This window comes from Cavia porcellus, unplaced genomic scaffold (genome assembly GCF_034190915.1).
Source record: "Cavia porcellus strain 051 isolate PalLab524CR breed Dunkin Hartley unplaced genomic scaffold, mCavPor4.1 scaffold_30, whole genome shotgun sequence".
NCBI lineage: Eukaryota > Metazoa > Chordata > Mammalia > Rodentia > Caviidae > Cavia > Cavia porcellus.
In genome coordinates, this window is record NW_026947513.1 from 12,750,965 (window position 1) to 12,772,593 (window position 21,629).

The 21,629-nt window shown below is 33.8% G+C and overlaps 1 pseudogene; it reads right to left on the bottom strand.

Moving 5' to 3' along the window:
- The window catches only part of LOC100713459 (small ribosomal subunit protein eS1-like), an 82,182-nt pseudogene extending 75,602 nt beyond the window's left edge, over positions 1-6,580 (bottom strand).
- Between the last annotated feature and the right edge of the window lie 15,049 nt (positions 6,581-21,629).

Sequence of the window (21,629 nt, forward strand, 5' to 3'; positions counted from 1 at the left end):
TTGAAATCAAGTTAAATATTATCTTTACATTTTATTAGTATTTCACACATAAATTATGATATAATAAGTTGTTCTAGAAGTGACCTTATTTATTTGATTGAGCTTCATTAAGAGTCTTGTATTAGACTGAATCAGCACCTTATTTTTACTATTTTTTGACTTTAGATGCAGATTCCCTCTTTTGTAGTACTGAAGATAAAAGATTATCTATTGTTCATGCTTTAGAATAAGTTAAGCTACACTATTTGAGGAAAACATTTCTAATTTATGCAATATATTTTCTCTGTAATATTTTTATTTTATCGCTTTCTTTTCCTTTTTTCATTATATAGTAGGTATTAGTTATCACAATTTCTACAAAAATTTTTTCAGTGATATAATAAAAGTTAACTTATATAAAGAGGCATAATTCAAATGAGTATTATATCAAGCAGTAGTTCTTAATTTTTTATCATCATATACTAACAACTGTACTAGACTTCAATGACGCTGCAACATTCCTTTCAAATTATAAACAAATATTGAATCGTATGGACTTAATCTGAAGACAGCTGCAATAAGAGTAGTCAATACTATTTCACTTGGAGTAGGTCTCGAACAAGTTTTGGATGCAGGGGTCTACTCTTTGAGGTGGCTTCTAGATTTTTTCTGTCCTAAACAAAGAATTCGTAAAAAATTTGCATTAATCAGAAGTGAAATGTGTCCTGCACAGCGAGTTTGGGTCAAGTAAAAGTCAGAAAATTAGGACACTTCAGCAGTGATGGTGAACCTTTTAGAGACTGAGTGAGCCAACTGCCAAATACCAATGCTGAAGTTAAAACTGAATAGTGAGATTTTAGATTGGTTGAGGAAAAACAACCGTTTTCTCATGCTTGCCTGCTGGCATGTCTTGGTTTCTGTGCGTAGAGGGCACTCAATGCCCACTGCAGCAAGTATGCTATGGGTTTGCCAACACTACATGAGAACAGACTACACTGAGAAAACAAGTAGCCCTTACTTAATGGTGACTTCCTGTATCTTCCATTCCTCAGACTGATGTCAGGTCTATGCTATCCTATTCAAAACTGCTGGAGTTCCCACTAGAAGTTCACATGCAGGGTCTTGGGGACAGTTCTGTGCATGTGTCTTGAAATTTTGCAATTAACAGATCACACCTGCTTTCCTGGCCAGCCCATCTCAAGTATGCTATTCCAATAGGGACAATCTTATGACTAAAAATCTGTGTCTGTAAAGGCGGGCAAACATAATTTATCTTTTACAGGGAGAAATAAACAAGGCTAAAAAGAACTGGGTGTAGGAGAAGCCTCAGAAGAATGAATAGTTTTTTTCATCCTACCCAGAATGAAAGGGTGGGTTTTAACATAGAAGAAAAAAAAATTATTCTACCCTCAAGTCAGTGTATTACGGGTACATTTTAGCAGGTTATATGCCAGTTAAACTCTAAGGGCCAGCAAAGTTCAGGGACCTGGAAAGAGATTTACTTAACAAAAATTTGGCTAAAAAAAAAAAAATATTGTTCCAAATCGTCAGTGAGGACAAACAGTTTAAGTAATTTTGAGGAATTTGGAAAAATCTCTCGCCTCCTCATAAATTAACTAACAAGACATTGGTAGATGTTACTTAACTGATATGAGGGGGGGTGTTTCTTTGCAAGAAAAAGGGTGGGCCTTTCTCTAAACCAACACTGTCCCCAGAAACAAAGGTTTGCGTATAATTTTGCTTTATCATGTAAGTACAAAGTGACAATATATAACATATGGAATCACCCATAAAATAACTCTTCCCTTAGAGTTCTTATGGCTACAAGTGGTTTTGGACACTCAAGGTTGCAATGAAGATAGGAATAAAAATTTGCTATCCTCACTTCAATTGCCAGTTTCAACGATTATGACAAAAATAGTACCTTGAGTTGAATTTTCCCAAGTCTTACCTTTGTCCTACATGACCTAAATATATGGAGGGCTTACAATACTTTTTACCAAGAGAATATTTTATCAATGCATTTTTAATTATATTTTTCCTTTATGGGAACTTTTCTGTTTAATATCTATGAATTATGTTTCTATTTTTAATCCCAAATCAGGAGTCTAATACTAGAGGCATGGATAAGATTGATTATTTACATACAAGGGAAGGTACATGGAAATACTGTATTCATGTACAAATGTGTACACATAGAGAAGGGTTAAAAGACAATAGAAATATTTGGTGATATTCAAAATCTGTCAAGAATATGTTGGCCTACAAAAAGTGTGTTTGTCAGCTTTGTGTTACTGTAACAAATACTTGAAATAACTGACTTAAAAAGAGAAAGTATTTTGACTCAGTTTCGGAGGTGGTCCATGATCAAAGAATAAGTATCTTGTAAAATAATGTAAAACTTTTAACTTGACATATTATATTATTTAATTCAAAATTATACTTTATTTATAAATTTATACTTTACAAATTTATACTTTACAAATTTATAATTTACAAATTTATAATTTACAAATTTATACTTTATTTAGTGATTTTAAATATGTGCTACACTTCTTTTTAAATGAGGAAAGGTTTATTTGACTCAGTTTATAAATGTTTCAGCCCATAGTTGGGTGATTCCAAGACAGTGTGGCATGGCAGAGGGGCACTGCCTAGAAGAAACATTACATGGTGGCAAAAGACAGAAAATAATGAAGAATCAGAGCAGGAGATAAGTGCTAAGCAAGCCTTATATCTCACACCTTTAATCCCAGTACCCTTAATCCTAGCGTTGTACCATAAATCAATCATAGCATCACATATCTAGATCCAGCCACCTCTGAAAAAACCCACCTGTGACCCCAGGAGGCTTTGAGGGAATATCTAGAGGCAAGCAACAAGACCCTCCCCCAGCCTCTCAAAGAGTTATGCACAGCCTTGTATGCAAAAGTCATTTAGTCCATTTCCAATAGCTGACAATATCCTAAAAACTGCCGCATTACTGAAAAGTCCAAGTGCAAAGTCTCCTCTTATTCAAAAGAAACACTTAGCTGCAAGCTCCTGCAAATGAAAAGAGAGTTAAGCATACAATGGCACAAATGTCACCTTTTCAGTTTACAAAAATCAAACAAATAAAGCTGAAAGGATTGACTGCCAAATGTCCTTGTAATCTATAATTATCTCCTTTGGAATTTAAACTACAGATTTTATCTCATTCCTAGAAATTCCTTAGTATCACCTCTCCTGAAGGTAGCATTTTGTCACTGTTGTTAATTGGTAGAAGACATTTAAGCCTAAATGAGGTCATACAAATCACTTACTAGTTTGATATCTACAAGTAAAAGAGAAGCTTTAGGAGAAAAAAAAGTACTTTTTAATCTTGCTCCAAGGCTCTCAGCCTCCAAAACTGAGAAAAATTTAACTTCACTCATTTAAGATGCCCAGATTCTAGTATTTTTCTATGCAGCCTGAGCAGACTAACATAGCATTAGAGAGAAAAAAGTTGCAATTTTATACTACAGACTGAGATTATTAATTAATAAATTATCACAATTACATGCGTATGAAATTTACTTTCATAGTCAATTGCAATTAGATTTTTACAAAGAGAACAATATTTATGTTTCAAATATAAAGAATTTTCAATGGTCTTCCATATCATTTGCATAACTTAAAAAATGTCATTGATTTAAGATGTTTGAGGGATAAATGATTTTTTTTTATACATGGAAACATCTGTGCCTGAGACATCATATTCTACAGTCAGAGCATAATAAAAACTATTTTCAGTTCTTTGAAAAAAGAATATTTCAATTCATGGAACTTAAGAAGCCTGCTATGGGTAAGTGAACTGCTGTTTGGGTTAAATATTTTCCATTTATGTACACACAGAACCAGTTTGAATTTTAATTGCTAAGCAAAAATACATACTATATAATAGTCTTATATATCCTGACTTACATATTTTATAGATGAAATATTTTTACGGATTCATATGTGGACAGAAATGGTATATTAATATTTGGATTGTAAATCTATTTCACACAGAAAATAAATTTGCTCTACAACTTCAGAAGCTAAAAGTGCATTTAACATTTAAAAATGAAGAAAAACCACTAGATTTTTAAAACGAATGTTTTTGTTATACGCAGGTAACTGACAATGCAAAGATAGTTCTAAGAAATTCCTTGTGTCAATCTTCTTGCTTTTTTGAGATAAGAGCATGGTACTCTTAGTAACAGAGCTGATAAAAATTGGAGAGTTCATAGAAAAAGAGGGGAAAGGGAACCAACACATGAAATAAGTTTTATACAATAACAACAAAGAGAAATTTTCTGTATTTTTTAGAAAAGAAGATGTTTTTGCAAGGAAAAAAAAAATAAGACAATTAGGGAACTGTTAATTTGTTGCCTTACCTTTGAGTCTTCAGAGAATTAAAAGAGTTATCAAGACTATGATTATAAAACAATGGAGAAGTTTATATTTTATTCTTAAAATTGAGCAACAATTGAGAAATTATTAATTTTATATGTAGAAGAAGAAACATAAGTTGAGAAGTATGCTTAGTTCAGCCTATATGGTGAAGCATACATAATTATTTAAATTAAGTTTCCTTCCATGCTCAGTTGTTATTTTATATTGTCTAATGTGGCAATGGGTTTTGCAGATTATATAATGGAAATATTGAATATTTGGTAAAAATCTTTCCTTAGGGAAATGAAAGTAAATGACTTACAATTTGTGCTCCTCAAACAGCATCCAAAAAGTGTGCACAAATTATGAGGCTGCATCATAGAATGATCATGAGATTAAATTCTAGAGCGAGCTGACACATAAAGTGATTGTAAACAGTACGTACAATGAATACATTCAGGTGCATTTGATTTTTTAATACTTCAACACATATAAAGCCAATGTTAATTAATATAAATAACAAATTCTCACAAATAGCACGAGAATCTGCATCTTTGTTTTTTGCCCTAACAAAGAAGACTGTGATAAAAAGATTAACCCTAAATGTTGGAAACTACTAGTATTTTTTCTTAATGTTATTAAACAAATTTAGATATTTTCCCAATTTCAGTTTCCCCCTTTGCCCTTATCCACACATAAATGCTACTTGAAAATAGATTTCTGGAAAACACAAACATTTACCTAATGTGTGTGTGTATGTGTGTGTGGGTGTGTGTGCGTGTGTGTGTGTGTGTGTGCATGTGTGTGTGTGTATTATGTGATCTGATTCTACCTCAAGAGTATTAAAAACTTCATAAAAGATGTACAAACTACTAGGGATTTAGCCCAGCAGTCAAAGTGTCTGCCCGGCAAGTTTGAGGTTGTGAGTTCGATCCCTGGTACCAAAAAAGAAAAAAAAAAAAAAAAAAAAAAAAAGGAGAGAGAGAGAGAGAGAGAGAGAGAGAGAGAGAGAGAGAGAGAGAGAGAAAGATGTGTAAACTATTGTACAAAAATTTTTGGATGCTTAAAAACTATTTTGCATTTTAGAATATGCAAAATGTCTGAAAATATAAAGACTTCAAATTTTAGAGTTCAAAGCTGAGTATGGTTTATAATCACAAAAATGATCTAAGGAACATGCATTTGTGCAGTATTAAATAAGGTCCTGTGGGAAAGCCTCAGTCCATGTGACAGAGGGTAGCTGGAGATGAAGTTTCAAGGAGGTGAAAAAGTTAAAATGGAGTCATTAGAATGGTATCTAAAGCAATGTGAATGGAGCTTTGCTTTTAAATTTATTTTATAAAGGAAAAAGTATAAAAGTATTTGTACAGAATTTCACAACAAAATAATATGAGATTAACAATGGTTAATGTTATGTATTGACTTCAAAGTAACTGCTCATATTACAAGATAGAGGTATGAAAAACTGATTAAAAAATAAGACCACAAACCATTCATTTTGATGAGCTAACAGAGATTGGTAGTATAATTACCCATCATACGTATCTCATATATATGATATATAATATGTATACATCATATATATATCTATATATATCTATATATATATAGATGTAATGTTTTCTTTTTTTCTTGTCTCCTTTCTCTCATTCTCATTTTCTTTCTTTTGAGCAGTTTCTTCTTCTTTCCCTTTAGCAATATGAATGCAGTCTTTTTAAGAAAATAAATTTACACAAAAGGAGACACCAAACGTATGTATAGGTAAACAAAACACCGTGGACGTATTCAGTGAGAAGTTCGCTATCTGTAAGCCAAGAAAAAAGTCTTCAGGAGAAACCAATTGTCATTTTAAAATTCATGACAATTTTCTTGTCAATAATGGACTTGTACTGAAGTCTTTGGGACCTTGGAATAAGCACTGAGTACTAGGAGCCCGGCTCCCTCAAATCTGCATCCTACCTCTTCTCCTGAGTGACATCTGCTATGGGCCCCTCTGCAGCCTGGCACCCCATTCTGCATGAAGCCTTTGCTACTCCAGCACAATTTTCAGACACCTCATTTGCCACCAACCCCTGAAGACTTGTGTGGGTACAGCTGGGGAGGATTGGCGCCAGGTAGGCATTCTCACCTGAAGTTTCTGGCAGAAACTGAAGCAGCCTCCAATGTGGCATTGAATTTCAGGGGTTCTTAACTTATCCATCCTCATGTGGGTACAAAGTGTACCACCGTGTATAGGTTCCCAACTGTGGGAGTCTTTAATTTTCAGTGAATTCAGACAGTGTGCTCTGTAGCATCTCAGCTGAGAAGATGGAATCTGTTGAACTAAGGCATCAGAGATGCAGCACCAGTCCAGGGTTGCAGGCACAGAAACTCACTGGAAACCTGCAAGTGCGGGTCTGCATTGGAAGGATACAGAAACTGACTGGAGACTGATGTCCAAGGATGACAACCGCAAAGGATGAGACTGCTTGATAGAGTTGAAGCTGATAAAAATGAGCACAGATTGTTCCTGATGCCCTTTTATATTTTACCCAGACTCTGACCCTATTGACTGGTGTCAGTCCCAACTGGGATGAATCTTTAGCCCCAGTTTGCTAGTGCGTATGGCAGTCATTCACAGACAGAGCAAGAACTGAGTTTCACTCTCCGACTCTAGTGTTTCCAATTCTAGTCAAGTTGGCATTTCACAGTTAATGTTCTCAGCAACTTCCCCTTTCACTCTCGGTCCTTCGGGGACAACATTACAGATCTATACTATGCAATCTGTGAAAGGGATGCCAGTGGAGTTGTAGGTTTGGATTTACTTTCTACCTCCTGCCATTTGGGGTTATTGAGGAGATGGTAGGAACTTGATCCTGAACTTTGAACTTTACTCAGCCTGTGTTAGCACAGGAAGAATGGACTAAGACAAGATCTGCTGGGGAATTGGGTGTGCACTCAAAGCACATCTGGGACACAGAAGTGTGCTGTATAGAGGAAGTATCAATAGAAAGGTTTTTTTTTTATAGCCAGAATGATTAAATATTAACAACTTTATTAAATCATGACCCTTGAACACATATCTTTATCATATTTAGCATGAGAAAATAAGCATAGGATATTTGTAGCCTATACAAAAATATGCTAATTGTTATCAGGAAAATTACTATCCATTTAATTCCAAAGTGAAATAGATTTTTTTCTATTCATTTCATGTTATACATACCTGAAAAATATAACTGTACCAGACTGTGCTTATTTAGCATTGCAAATGAACCAAACTTTTATCAAGATTAAGTGATGTGAGCCAGTCCCTTCACAGATGACACCTGACATTGTTCTTTACCAATAAAAAATTTGGGTGCTTACGTGAAAATTAGAATTTTTGAAAATGTGTACATATTCTCATGCATATGACAGCTTCTCAATACTTAAGGGCATTTCTGTTGACACTGAATGGATTTAACATTAACTAATACAAATTTTTAATTATTATATAATGAAGTAGATATTTGAAATATTTTAATTACTCATTGAACTAACATTTTACAAATGTTGAATGCATGGTGTTATAAAATAAGGCATAGGTGAAACACACTTTCACAGTACACAGTGATTCCATGGAAATTTAATGTAATAAAGATTGAAAAGTTCAATAATATAATCTCAGATACTGATTGCAACAAACTTTAAAGAAACCATAATTTGATATGTTTTGATACAGTGTAAAAGAATAACTGCAAGTTTCTAAAGACAAATAAGATATTTCTTCCCAGTTACAGGTCTCTGTGTTTTCTTCATATATTTCATTCTACACAACACACGACTCCAGATCAGGTGCAGAGAAAGACAGCAGAATTCTGCTGTTTTCTACTGAGACCAGTATCATGAGATAAGAAGTGTGTAAAACAATTTTACGAAGTGTGGAAATTGTTTAATTTACTTATTTTTTTTTCTTTTGGAAAAGGTAGTTATTTTCCATAAAACTATATGAATTAATTATTTTGGAAAACAAAACTATTGTTTTTAAAATAAAATAATATACATATTTTAAATTTCAGTTACAGTATTAATATAATTAACATTTATATTTATAAAATTCTGCATATACTATAATAATTTTTGTGAGAATAAAAGTGGTTCCATGATCAAAATATATAGAATTTTTCTGGGTTATATTTACACTGGGAATGTTTTAAAGAAATTTTAATAGTTTTTCATTGTTGAAAATCTCAATACTGTTCCTGGAGTAAATGTGTTTTCGTGGAGAATATAATTCATTATAATCATTTTTATTTTCTAAATAATTTTCTCCCTCTGCCTCTCCCTCTGCCTCTCCCTCTCTCTCTCATACCAGGGATTGAACTCATGACCCTGCACTTGCCAGGCAGGCACATATGCCACTGATCTAAATCCCTGATCCTCTAATACATTTTCTCATTTAACTAATAATTACAGACCAGTGTAGGTGATGAAAATATAAGAAGAAAGCAAACACAGCCACAAGAAAGGTCCTTGATAGACGTGCAGTGAATATACAGACAAGCAAAAGCATCAAATATGTTCTACATATTACATATGTGCATATATATTACAAATGTGCTCCAAATATGTTACAAGACCTTGCATTCAAAAGTAATTATAGTACAAGCCACATCAATTTTAACTTACCAGATATAAAAATAGATTCATTGATATGTGGTCAGTTGAGTTCTAGCTGAATCAGTCATCTTGATCTACCTTTATATAAAGTTTTGGCTGTAATCCAAAACTTTCATTGGCCAAAATGTTACAAGGAATTGTTATATAAATTCCGTGAAATTCATTCCCTCTGGCCCAGTTGGCTAAGAAGTCGGCTGATTTGATCCATGGGCACTGTGGACGTGGCTGTACGATCACGTATTCTGCTCCTGGAAGGTTCTGTGATAGTAATACTTGGGAAAGTTCAATCACGATCTCACTTACCTTTCAGACGGAAGGAAAGAAAAGATTTAGTTTAATGTTCTGTGCTCAGAAGGGTTAGTTTTCTCTGTTTTATATTCCTTTCATTGTTGCTGCTGTTTGCTTTTCCCACTGATCTCCTGAGCTGCACTTAACACTTTTGTTTCTTGGCACCTATTTCTCCTTCTCTAAATTTCATGTCAGAGATTAAAAATAAATTGATGGATCTCATGTGAATTCTTTCATCACTGGGATTTATTCTATCACAAAATATAAGTGATACTGGAAAATGTAGTTTTCAAGTTTCTAGATCCTGCGGTAAAGAGCAAAGAAGAATTTGGGGAGGAGAATAGTTATGGAAAGTTGAAATAATAACCAGAACATAAAGATACAAATATATCAAGATACATCTTGAGCGTTGAAAATCTGAAGACAGAAGATATTTTAATTTTATGAAACATGTGGTAATACCAAAGAGCAGACACATAATAAAATTTTGTCTCATGATTGAATAAGCCAAATATATAATATTTTAATAAGAGGAAGTGTATTAAATCACAAAAGAATGGATTTTAAATTACTAGGAAAGTTATTAGCAGATTAATTAGTTCATGAAATAATGATTATGCTAGCATTGTGCTAGAAGGGAAAATAACACTCTGTCACAGCACAGTCTCTGCTTTCCAACATTCCATCCTTTTCAGAGATCAGGAAGTAAGTCAACAAAGAAATTATGAGTAAATAATCAGAACTACACAATAAAAATTAAAAGGAGAGTTAACTTTAGGTGGTAAAGAAAAGCATCTCTGGGGATAATGCACTTGATCTCAGGAAAGGTCACACAGTCTCCAAAAGAAAGAATTAACCACTGGTCCTTAGAGGTGAGAAAAGTGTTCATGCACTCAAGGTATTGAATGGAAGTCATTGTGGTTAGAAGATACTAAAGTAAAGATCAAATTTAAAGTACCCTGGAGAGGAACACAAGAATCAGATCATGTAAGCTCTAGGCAAGTGCAGTGGAGTAGAAGACATGATTATGGTTGTGAAGTTGGTGAGTGAGAAGAGTGATTGCAAGGATCACAGGAGGTATGGCAAATTTGCTCAGCACTCATATTTATTCATAGAGGGCTGTGAGAGGCCATTGGGTGAATTAAATCCTCATGCACAGACTGCTATTACCAGTTTAGAAACCCATTAACTTTGGAAAGAACAATTTCTAAAACAAAAAGAAAACACGAATTCTGTTGATTTCATAGCAAAAAACAAAAAAGAAACATGACATAGTAATTCAGTGATGAAAACAAAACAGAAAAATAGTTTATTTTCTTTTGGGGTTTGCAAACTTAACTAAACTTTAAAAAAATAAATGAAAGAAAATTAAATTAAATTAAGTTCTCAACTTTTAAGTTAAAGGTGTCAGTTTTGATGAATTATTTACCTTTGTTTTGTATTGATTTTTTGTCATCTTAAACAGTAGATTGTGTCTGTATTTTTTTTATAATTGGTTGTAAGCATTCATGTAATTAGACCTAAATTTAATTTTGTTATGCCACTTAATTTCATTGCTCTTGTGGTTGTTGATTTTGTATAATTATTAATGACTTTGCATAGTACTTAAGTAAATTTTCCTCCATATAGCATATAAAAGGAAAAATAAGTTCAAAATTTTGTCGATAAAAACTGCTAACTACAATTCATTTTGCACAAATCTAAATAATAACAAAGACTAAACTGTACATGGAAGAAAAACTTAGGTCAAAATTTTAAGGGTGGATTCCTTAATATATACTTTAAAGCATTGTATAATAGCACCATCAGGTAATTATTTGAAACTTTGAGCTTTATAATAGGCTGAACATAGTTGTCGTTCTTATCATTTTTAACAATTTCCATCACCTTTCAGCAATTTTGACCTGCTTTATGTAGGTCAATGTGCAAAGTGCTGAAAAGAACATACTTCCTCCAAAAGTTACGCTTACAAAATAAATCTCCTTTGGTGGTATAAACTGTATTTGTTTTGTAGAATTTTACTGTCAAGTTTTTCAGTCAGACATATAAAAGTACCGATCTAAATTAAATCTGGTGGAAGACACAAGTGGAAGTCAATGTTAGGGAGGCTTAGGATAGAGATAAATGTTGAAAATTTATTAAAAAATGTTAAATTATATTTGCTTATAACAAAGATAAAGAGATTAACACATTTGTTTTTAAGTGCAATTCCTTCTTCTTGCCTAGGACTTGATAGTTGAAAGGTTCTATGCTTATAATATTTCACACGACACTGCAGGATCCTGTGAAGTACTTAAGAGTAACTTTCCCCATATGTATCCATGAAGCAAGACACAGAAGTATAAGGCACTTGTAAATGTCTTACATATGATATAAGAGCGTCCAGAATCTCACTTCTGATCCTCTTATTCAAATACCTTTCTACAGCATACAAGTTTTATTATTTTCTGTCTAGAAAAGTAAGTGAATAGTAAATGGAGCTACTTGGCCAATGAAGAGAAAACAAGTGTGGTTCATACATTTATATATAAAATAAAAGTCACCAGAGTTATTTGCTGCTATTGTTAGTTAAGAAAAAACATGAAATTTTGTTTTGTTGAAAGCTTTGCAAAACAAATAAACTAGTCAGTAAAATAATAAAGTTTGTTTCTTTCCTGTTTTGACGAAGCAATTAAACTTATCGTTATGGCATACAAAGTATTAACTGGAGAATTTTTCAATTGATATTGTTAGTTGTACTTTAGAGATGAGGATATACAGTTAGTCAATGCCCCTGTGATATCAGTGAAGTTTACGCTTTTAAAGAAATGATCTGGTTCTGAAAGAGGATACTCATAGATGCCTAGACTTTTATATTATAATGACAAAACTATTATGCATAATATCCACATTTCAAATGATTCACTGTAAAATTATCAATATCAATCACTTATAAGTCAACTAAAATTTCACATTTTTTAAATTATCTGAAAATTTAAAACAGTTAAAATATTGTCCTAATGCCCTTACTATCAGTTCTGTACAGATACCAGGACAAGGTAAGTACCCAGGGGACAGGAATGTCCCCTCTTCATGGGAATGAATGCCCATGCAGGGAGCACTTTAGATGCATCAGTTATACTTAAGACCTCAAGCTTTACAGCAGGAAATCATCAAGACAGTAGGAGATGGGGTAAATTGGCAAGATCCTCTGCCTCTTTACCCAACGGCAGCATTCTCAGTAGGTCGGTATTTACAGTGGGTTAGGGAAGTCTATAATGAATTCTTTATCTCATCTTTTAGGGCCTGCAGCACAGGAGTGCTCAACTTTGTCATTTGCTGTGGTATTCTGCATCTTTTTCTGCATGTGCTCCGGAACTCCAGAAAACCGGAGGAGATTCTCAACAGACAATTGCCTTAGTTCTATTCTGCCTGGAAATACTTGAAAGTCTCTGGTTGTTTCTTCACAATACCTTCTTGTCCACACAGTTACCATAACTTTTTACAATTTCCTGTCTCAGATCCACAGCATCTGTGTGGACAAATGTAATCTATTCTCAATATTGTTTATGAAAAAGTGTCTGTTGACTTATTTGCGGTGGTATCGGCTTTGACATTTCCTCTCTGATCTTCTGAGACATAGAAGAGGTAACCATCACCAGGAGCAGCTTCAAGAAGGCAACTAGAGGGGAGGTGCTGATGGAGAGGAACTTCATGCCTGTTCCTGCAGTGAAGGCACCATTCCCTTTGGTTCCTCTTTTATAAGGACACTAAAGGAGAATTTTGTGGCATCCTCTACAGGTCATGTTTGCTGTTCGTGTTTGATGTATGCCTGGATTTGGATTCAAGGTTGGCATGACTCTAGGCTCTAAATCTTACCTTACCATCCATTCTCCAAGGCTTTCTTAATTGGTCAGGCTTAAATAGAAGCTCTTTTTCCTTACAGCATATATCTTGTGGTAGAATCTAGGTTTCACACAATTGAACACCAGTCTAGGTCATCCAGCAAGGCTGAAGCTCTTAGGTTGAATGCATGAAACTACACTAGTTAATTTAAAGAATTTATTTTAAGGGTATTAATTCTCTAACTCTCTGGGGTGGACACCATGGAGTATAGCTCAGAGAACTTGTGGCATAGACACAGAGAGAAGAAATACAGATTCCCTATGCTGCAACCCTTGCGTTTCTTATCACCAGACTCTATAATGTTCACCACAAAAGGAATTATTCATAGTGCCTTCTTTTCTCCAAGCCAGAAAATCATGAAGTTGGAACTGATTCATTAAGTCTAGGTTACAAATCAAAATCAAATTAGATGGTTGCAATGAACACAAGATGAAACCATAAACCTTACTTTCGGTTTCTTCGTTCTCTCTCTCTCTCTCTCTCTCTCTCTCTCTCTCTCTCTCTCTCTCTCTCTCTCTCTGTGTGTGTGTGTGTGTGTGTGTGTGTGTATGTGTGATAAAATCCCTAAAGAGAATACTTCTAGCTAAAAGTGGCTTGGTTACAGAAATGTAAAACGTGTTCACTTCATACTGTGTTAGATTTAAAAAACGTCCCTCTGACAGTAGGGTGGTTCGACTAATAAAATATTTGAAAACCTTAAAAAGTTGCACTGGAAAATAGTCTTTAAATTCTAAATTGTGTTTCTCACTCACACAATTAATAATATATTTTATCATAAACTTGTAACTTGTAGTTTCCTTCAACCAACTGTAAACCTGGTAGTTATTTATATCAAATAAAATGTTAGACGTGTAAATGACTCAAGATCAATAAAGTCTCAAGGCATGACAAATTATTGGATATATCCTAAGTCAGTCTGAGAATTAACAGAGATAATAATGTTAATTTTCTTGACTCTATGATGATCATGATATCTTAAAATAGTTTTACTCCTGGCATTATGTAGATATTATTGTTTAATTGTATCACATTATTAATGGCACTTGCTAATCTATCTCTAAATTTTCACTTAGACACTGCTGTGTCTCAGACCACACTGTGACAATGAATCACTGTGACAATGAAATCTTAAAGCTAAAATGAACATTTAAATACTAATATATATGAAAAATTTTAATATAATGTCATTAGCCAGTAAACTCTAATGAATTAATTATTAACTAATAAACATATGTTAGTATTGTTACTATTACATTATAAGAGTTAATTTAGATTGCCAACTTGATTGGCTTGGGAGTTGCCCAAGGCATTAATAAAGTACTTCTCTTGAGGCATCTGGGTAGGTGTATATATGGTCGCTGGCCCTTTTCTCTTTGGTACCATGCCAGTGCTATGCTTCCTGGCCACCATGAAGTTAGAAGCTTTGTACTGTCAAGCTCTTTCACAATAATGTTTGTATCTGAAAGCCAGGTAATTATGGACTGAATCTTCTGAAACCGTGTACCAATCAAACCACTTTCTCTCCTTTTAGTCTTGAGGGTTGGCTACTTCGTGTCAACAACAGAAAATTGACCTTGTAGAAAACCAGTGTCAGGGGTGGGGCTGTTGCTGATTGCTGGACCATGTGACTCATGTTGGGAAAGTCTGGTAAAGGTTGCAAAACTGGGCTAAAGAAACCCTAGAAGGATGAAAGCTCAGCCTAATGGGTGATCCTGCTGGGGATCAGACGACTGGAATTCTGATAGGAATCCAGACAATAAACGCAAGGCTCTTGAAGTTTTAGTTGGGAATGAGAACTCTTTTGGGAACTAGGCTAGAGAGTGTGCATGTCACATTCTGGCAAAGAACTTGTCTGCACTTTCTCTACATCGTGAGACATTGTAGGAGACTGAAATTAAGAGTGAAGGACTAATTGATCTGATGAAGGGAACTTGGAGGCAGACAAATATTCAGGATATGCTACGTGTGATGCTAGTTCATTTTTGCCAGATGTATTTTGTGTGCAGAACCATTTGAAAAACCAAAATTTTGGCTCTAAAGAATCAAGTGTAAAATTGAGGATAAAGGAAATGTAGTTGTTAAAGAAATGAGACACAAAATATTTTTATATAGACAAGAAGAACGTTGTCTGAAGTCAGCAACAACCTACCCATCACATTCAAGAGTGCAAAAGAGTCACCTTTTCATTTGAGAAGTGGGTCTCTGGGTCTCTGCTCAAGAACAGCCTAAGAGGAAATTGATTTCCTCGGAGCTAAAATTTTATGTGAGAAATATTTGTTGCTTTTCTTGATTAGTTTATTTATCCTCATAAAAATATTTTCAGGGTAAGTAACTTTTATGGGTTTGAATTCTTAATTATTCTGCTAATATTTCTCATTCTTTATATTATAGTCTCCATGGTAGAAAGGCCTGTAGCTTTTATTTTTGGTTATTTCTCCCTGGTACCCAGCATAAATGATTAACACTTAGTGACTGCAAAGTAAATATTTTTTAATCGAATAGATACAGTGAATGTTGCTCAGAAAACTTGCTGCATGTGCAGCTAAACAGCTGTAATGTAATTCCACAAACTGTTTTATATTTTATCTAAGGAGAAATGGGTATAAAATCAGATGACTCAAGTTCAAGAGTGTAAGTATTTGGAAATAACTGAAAGCAGTTTTGTCCAAAGTTAGGGAAAAACGGATTAAGCAACTATCTCTAAGATGATAATATGTAATCTATTAACCGGTGATTTCTTACTGTTTGTTTTTTTTTTTTTTTTTTTTTTTTGTAGTTCTGTATTACTTGTACCCTTACACTGCTTTTTTCTGTTTTGTTTTTTCTCTTTTTCCTTTTAAATAAAATTTTAAAAAAAGAACTCAATAAGAACACAGATGGAACTCATGTTCTCTTCTTACGTCTGCAGATTCTCATATTTCTGAATCAAATATTGAGAACTGAAAACACTGAATAGAATTTTGTTTCCTTAAGTTCTTTGAAGATAAAAAAGACAGGGCCTGGTTAGGCTTCTAAAATGTTTCCCAAAGCTTACATTTTATGCTTACACATATACTAATTTAAAATAGAACTGATTTTAGTAATAGAATATTACTCTGAGCAATATAATTCTACCCATGAAAATTATGTGCAAGTAACATATTCAGTGAATCCCTAATACTTGTCTTCACTGTGATACAAGACAAGACAAACTAATTTAAGGCACGCTTGTTCCTCCATTGCTTCCTGAGGTATTTTATCATCACTACTGTGTCAGAGAACATTAATACTTTCTAAGAATGTATCAGGGGTGTGGATGAATCTCAGTGGTAGAGCACATTCTTAATACATATGAGGCTCAGGGTTTGATTCCCCAACTACAGCCTCTCACCTCTCTGTCTCTCTCTCCCTCTGTGTGTGTATATATATATATATATATGGTCTTCCATATACTTATATTCATTCATAATAACTTTCACATAACTAATCATTCTTCATGTTTTATTTTTATTCTTATTAGTATACATTTACTATACATTTGAAGTATATAATGATTATTTTCAGATTGTAGACACACACACACACACACACACACACACACACACATTTCATCTTGATCATTTTTACTCATCTCTCACCCCTGCCTCCTTGGCAAATCTTTCTTTCCTTTCTACTGAGTCTGTTTCCCTGTTTCTAACATGTGTCTTATGTTTCACTCTTTATTTATATTTCTTGGTTCTTATATTAAGGAAACCTTCTGTGACTGACTTATTTCAGACAGAAGTATCATCTCAATTTATATCCAATTTCCTACAAATGACTAAATTTTTATTCTTCTTTATGCATGAATAGTACTCCACTGTGTGTATATCCACAATGTCTTAATGAATTCATGCTGATGGGCAATTAGCTTGCTTCTATGACTTGCCTACTGTGAGTTGTGCTGCTGTCTGTATGGATATGTAAAAATCACCATATGATGATGCTAGTTCTGTCAGGAAGACATCAAAAACAAGGATGGCAGAGGCTAATGTAATTTCTATATTTGATATTTTGATAATTTCTATATTTTGATATTTTGATAATCTCCATAACAAATTTCCTTGGTAGTAGTGCTAGTGAACATTTCCACTAAAATGGAGAAATGTTTTCTTTTTTTCCTACAACCTTACCACCAGCATTTTTTGTCACTTCATTTTTTTTTCTGAGTCTTTGGTTAATGGTCGCTCTTACTTAAATAAGAAGGAACCTCTGTATTTTCATGTGCATTTCTCTAATCTTGTGCAAAAGATGCTGAATTGTTTCATGTATAGTGGTCATTTGTACCTCTGAGACATGTCTGTTCATCTTGATTCCCCATTTTTGATTTTGTCTTTTTTTAAAGAAGGTCTAAATTTTTCAAGGTCTTGGATATTCTACAAATTAGAACTCTTTCTGAAGAGTAGCTGGAATTTTTTTTTCCATTCTGTAGGTTGTCACTTCACTCTGTTGATTGTTTCCTTTGCTGTGAAGAAGCTTTCTAATTTAATATAATTCTATTTGTTGGTTATGAGTTTTATTACCTGGGCAGTTAAGGTTTGTTCAGAAAGTCCTTGGCTATCACTATGCCTTCTGGAGTTTCACTAGCTTCTTCTTCCATTAAATTCAGTGCTTTCTATATATGTATTCCATACATTTTGATTTGATTTGATTAAGGTGGGAGATATGGACATTTTAGCACGATTTTACTTCAAAATTTTTATTGTAATGTTGGCTATATTCTATTTGTATTTCAAAAATGAAATTTATCTGATTAAATGTTTTATCGGATTAAATGTATAAACAGTATCTGTAAGACATGTAAGCATGGGGCAATCTTACCCATTTTTGTAGATTTGTTGGCTGAAAATTTCTATACTTTTGCCTTTGGTTTGCTCTGCATATTCACTACCAATATATGTTCTGTCCCTCACAGTTTGGCTACAGATAAGATTCTCTCTATGCCCCCTGAAGAGAAAGAAGATTACTATGTTTCAAAATAATGAAAGCAATGTACATACACTATTTCAGAAGGGTTAGGACATACACATAGTATTAAACAAAATTGATCGTCATTCCAAAATATTTGCTTCAAAGAAATTTCTTATAAGATATTCCACTATGCTTGTTTTCATAATCTACCAACTTCTTGAAAGACGTGCTGTCAGGCGTTTTCTCAGAAAGAGGATGTGATGTATCTCCATCTCACACTGTATTCCGGGAGTTTACTTGCAGTCACCGGTCTTACCACTAGATGGTGGCAAACGTAGGAAGGCATTCATCAGGCACCTGGTTAGAATAACAATGAGCAAATACGTCTAGGGACCCATTGAACATGGCATAATAAACTATGAAAATATGAGATAAAAGAACTTACGTGAACTCAGAACCTTGGAATGTTTCTTGTTCTCATTCCTATTGCTTAACTGAACAATACTTTATTCTCATTTTTAGATTTAACTGTCAAGTGAGATTTCTAAGATATAGTAAAATGATATTTTTCTCTTCTCTTTAATCTGCAAAATTATTCCAATATATTAGGAAAACATTCTAGGAGATGTATTTTTACATTGTATTATTTAATTTTAACATGTGTGATACATATCTGTCTTCAACTAAAACATTTTTGAAACTGAATTATTACTCTCTTTTATCCTCTGTAAGGACTACTCCTGATGGATAAATACACTCAATCCTCCAAAACACTTGTCCAAGAACATAGAGCTTACATCTATTGAAAACAGAACAGGCCATCTTGTCCTAGAGCCTTTCATAGCTAGGCAATTTACAGACAAAATGTCTCCAAGAAAATTAGTAAAGACAAGACAAATCTTGGAAGCAAAGACTTTGCTGTCTCCTCATTTCAGACCCTTGAGACAGAGCCTGATACGAGCTATTGTACCATCACCTAGAATATATCAGGTGCGTTTCTGTTTTACTGTTGCTCAACCTCAGGGCTTCCTTGTCAGTTGTTCTGTTTCACAGTCTTGTCATTTTTTATAGCTGGATTTTGCCTGTATCTGTGGTAGGTGTCCTCAGCTGAGTATGTAATTATGAACTCTCCCACACATGTCTTCTGATATATCTCCACCATAAGGTGCAAAAGAAAGTGGGAGGTGAGTGGGTAAGTACTTAATGAATGTCATCTGTAGTCCCATCCGTTCCAGAATTGTTTGCAGGAAGTGACACATTTTTTTGAGCATCCAAATATTTAACAAAACACCAACTTGCATTATGCTAAAACAATTTTTCACCCAGGAAGCTTGAATGCAATGCATTATTTGTATACTTTCTTTTTTTGTTCACCCTTCACAATTCCATGAAGAGCATTATAGAAACAATAGACATGTATATCCTTCAGTAGACTGTGAAATTTTAAAGACAGAAACTTAAAAATTTGTATCTTTACATCCAGATTAAATGTTGCCAAATTAAGTGCCAAGTTGAGTAATGCCTTCTTTAGTAAAATTTTGCTAGAATATAAGAATATAATGTATTTATATACTGTTTACCAACAATTTTTGCATTGCAATGTCAGAAATCAGTAACAGTGACAAAGATCAGATGTGTTTCAAACATCTTGGTCTTTTACAGAAAAATTTGTTAACAGATTTTCTGCTTGAAAATATTTGTTCAATAAGAAAATTACAAAATATCACCTATATTGGTGCCTCACTGGATATTCTGTTTATTAAAATTGCATTCTTCCTTAAGTTGAGAGAAAAAAAGTATTGCTTTACCTAATGAGAATACACAGTGAAATGTTTCACTTGGTATAATCAGCTTACTAAAATAAGTGGACAGATTAGTTTTTTTCATAGTTTGTTTTGAAACATACTCTTGAATTTCTTAAATATCTTATCATTTATGATGGATTCATTATCATGTGAATTAAATAGTCCATCATATGAGAATATGCTATTTAGGTTATTAGTTTCATTAAGAAATAGAACATATATTTTCAGAAAAAATTCTATAATCAAAAGAGATAGTTTCTTTCAAAATATGCTTCAATTTCTAGAGCAATTTTAAGTTCAGAGCAAAACTTCAGATTCTATAGAGTTCTAATATACATATATATCAACTTTCCCCACCAGTGATACAATTGTTAAAACTAATGAACCTACAATGATACATTATTATTACCATGGAAACTCTTTGGCTTCCAGTAGGAGTTATTCTTGGTGTTGTTTATTTATTTATTTATTGGTACTAGGACTTGAACTCACAACCTTAAACTTGATAGGCAGATGCTGAGCTACTGAGCTATATCCTCTGCCCAATTCTTGGGTGATTAAGTCCATGTATTTGGACATTTTATAAAAATATACTTTCACCACTATAGTGCACATAAAATATTCTCCCTTTCCTAAAAGACCACTATACTTCACCTACTCATTTTCCCTTTTTCTAACTGATAGCCACTGGTCTTTCCACTGTTCTCATGGTTTTGCATTTGTTAGAATGCAGATTTTTCAGATTTTTTTTTGTATTGTGTACTCAGTTTCGTGTTGCTACAAAAAAATAGATGAAGATGAGTGCTTTAACCAAGGGAAGAAGCTTAAATAGTCTATAGTTTTGGAGTCCCAAGATGATTGCACAATTGTGCTGGTGAGAATTTTCATAGCTGCTTCACAATATGGCCGGTCAGTGGAAAGGGAACCAATTGTGTACAGCAAAGATCAAGTATATGAGTATCTTCACCTTATAGCAACCTATTCTTGTGAAAGTAGAACAAATACACTTTGGAAAGTCACCATTAATCTCTTGAGAGGCAGCACTCATATGGCTTCTATCTCTCCATGAACTTTACCTACTAGATCTTCCAGGAGGCAACACTTCTTAAAATGTTCCATCACCTCAGCACTCCCACAACTGACGCCAGCATAGAATGTGAGGGGGGATTAATTCAAACTATATTTGAACCACTGCATTTTATTTACTTGGAAATATGCTTTTAAGTCTTCTCCATGACTCTTCATCAGTTGATAGCTCAATGGTAGTTTGAGGATTTTTCCCAAGAATCAAGGGTTGGAAATTTAATGTCCAACACAATAGTCTTGGAGGTATGCCTTCTAGTTGGACACACATATGTCTGGAGAACTCCAGCCTCTTGAATCAATTAATATTAATTATGAAATGCTTGAAGCTGTGAGATATAGCATTGCTTTTTTATAAATTCTTTCTTGGTATTTTGTCTTCTTCAATAGGGTGATTCTGCATAAAGACATTCACTATGCTCTTGTACTTAGTAGTCTCCAGAGTTGTAAGCCATATTTTTCAGCCTTTTATTCACTATCCTGCCTCAAGTAATCTGGCATAGCTACAGGAAATGAACTAAGACTGGTGGGGGTTTATTTGGCTTTGGAAGAAAATGCCAAACCATCTTGCACAATGGCTGCTGTCCATTGTGTGCCCACAAATAACAGAAAAGCTCCCATTGC